This window comes from Patella vulgata, chromosome 8, assembly GCF_932274485.2.
Source record: "Patella vulgata chromosome 8, xgPatVulg1.2, whole genome shotgun sequence".
Lineage (NCBI taxonomy): Eukaryota > Metazoa > Mollusca > Gastropoda > Patellidae > Patella > Patella vulgata.
Genome location: NC_065886.2, coordinates 47249018 through 47251513, shown reverse-complemented (window position 1 = coordinate 47251513; position 2496 = coordinate 47249018). Strand labels below are relative to the sequence as shown.

The 2496-nt window shown below is 32.8% G+C and overlaps 1 non-coding gene across 1 annotated transcript; it reads right to left on the bottom strand.

Moving 5' to 3' along the window:
- Nucleotides 1-352: 352 nt before the first annotated feature.
- Nucleotides 353-516, bottom strand: LOC126831184 (U1 spliceosomal RNA). Its single transcript, XR_007684162.1, has one exon. It is a non-coding gene; the product is annotated as a U1 spliceosomal RNA (small nuclear RNA).
- Nucleotides 517-2496: the final 1980 nt, after the last annotated feature.

The window sequence follows — 2496 nt, the reverse complement described above, 5'->3', positions numbered from 1 at the left end:
ACTGCTATGAACTTCAGTGTCTGCATATTTTTCTATGAAACCATGAAGCTAAAGAATATTAAAGTAATAAAAAGATTTGTATCTCATTTCTACTAAATTTACATACTTCTGTATCTAGTTCAATATCTTAAATATCACATACAGTTTTAAATACATTATCCAAAGTAAGATCATACAAAATAAACTGTAACACTTGGACTACCATTAAAAATGATACATCAAGGGCTTCAAGGCTGAAAAAACAGTAGCTAATGACATAAAAAAATTCTTTCTATTTCCAAGTCTTCGTTACAAAGAAATTTTATGTTTAAGGGAAAAGATTGGGAATTTTACTCTTTTTCATTTGAATTTCCAGGGGATAGCGCGAACGCAGTCCCCCACACTAAGAAATTACGTACTCGAGTCGCCCACATTTGGGGCGATCGCAGGGGTCAGCCAAACCGTGGTGCAATGGAAAGGCCTCACCCTGGGAGGACCGCCTTGCGGATCACGGTGCCTCCCGTACCAGGTAAGTATGCTTGACAATGATCACTTGGGGGTTTATATACTCCTTACTCATATCTTAAGGTGAGATCATGTGACTAAACTATGGACATTTATACATTAACTTAAATAAGAACAGACCATTACATTTACACATTTAGTTTATACAGGGTACAGATACAATTGATGCAGATATTGACAAAACTGTCTGAAGACAAAAATCTTGAATTTAAATAAAAATATCTATAAAATTAACCCCAAAAATGCAATTTTAGCCATGGGAGATAATTTTCATTCTATGTCGAAAAGGACTGGTTGTCCTTTCTTTATCTCCTTCAGTAATATAATCAATACAATAGTAGCATACCTTTTTGCTTATTTGACTTCTTTCACAGTATCTTAGAACTTTAAATAAATTCAGGTTATCAAGTTGAGAGATGAATAGAAAGTTATTTATTGTCTTTAGCTGTATTTCTACAAGGTAAAAGGGTCATTCAACCTATAAACTTAAGCTGTAAACAGTAGCTCGCTTATTTGACCTACATTTAGTTATCAACCTACACACTGACATACAGTAGTCTTACTAGTCTAACAGTGTTGTGCTGACCTACATTTGAACTTCCATGTTATACATGTTTAAGATAGGTCATTACTTCTCAATAAACAGTAATTGTTATAAAATAATTTGTAGCCAGCTACACCTAAACAATCATAATTCAAGAAGTAGACTGTTATATTAGTTACAATTTTGATGTTAAAACTTGTAACTTGACAAAATTTTCATTCATACCCGGCTTAGTGACACTTTGTTTTTCAGAACATTCATCTACCTTACCTGAAATAATTATAAATTCTCATCAAGTCATACAAAATGTTTATTAACCATATACATAGAAAGTCAGACCATCTAAAAAGATCAATATAGACCCTATCAAGTCCAAAAGCAGTAGATGGGTTGTCATGTTTAATGTGTTGTTTTTTCTACAAATGACAGTTTTAGGTGCCAGTTATATTATAATAACTACTTGTATGGGAGCCAGTTATCATAATAACTACTTGTTTGTTTTTTTAAACAAAAAAATCTTCATCCATAAAACTTTAAAATCTATTTGTTGCTACTATGAAAGAATATTTTAAATATCCATAATGAAAACAAAATATAAATTGTAGTTTTTATATGTATATTAAATAGAATCAACAAGCCAACAGTGAGGTTGCCCGCCAAAATCCCAAATTAAACAGTATCGAGTAATCAAACTGATTATCTATGCTTAGTCTAAGCATAAAATTTTCACTATCAAACTCAGGTTTTGATGTACCTGGTAGTGAGTGAAACTATACAATAAGTTTGATCACTCTCCATCAGTAAGAATGAAAGTTATCTTGTCCCAAAGCATTAACCAAAAAAATTGCTTAGCTCTGCTTAGCTTTAATGGGAAATTTTAATCATTGAACTCAGTCAAGATATTCACTTAATGAACATCTACACCTCAATTAACAGCAGAGTTGTTATGTTCAAAAGTCTTGACCAATCAAATTGCTTATTGCTACTTTGCCCAAGCAGAAAATTCTTGTCATCGAACTTAGTCAATGTATTGATAAAATGAATCTATACTCAGAGTTTCATCATCGCTCTCACCCAATAGAACCAAAGTTATTGTGTTCCAAAGTCTCAACCAATCATATTGCTTATCTCTGCTTAGCCTTAGTGGAAAATGTGCATAAACGAACAATGTCAAGACGTAATAGACACCTACACCAATTTTGAACATTCTACCTCAATTAGAATGGAAGTTAGTGTGTTCCAAAGACTAACTCAATTAGAAGGATAGTTAGTGTGTTCCAAAGTCTCGACCAATCAGATTGAAGTCTCTACTTCAGCATCGAACCTTGTTAAGGTAATGATGTAATAAAACTATACACAAAGTTTCACCATCACTCTATTAGAATCAAAGTTGTCCAGCTCCAAAGTCTCGACCAATCAAATTGCTTATCACTTTGCTTACCCTGAGC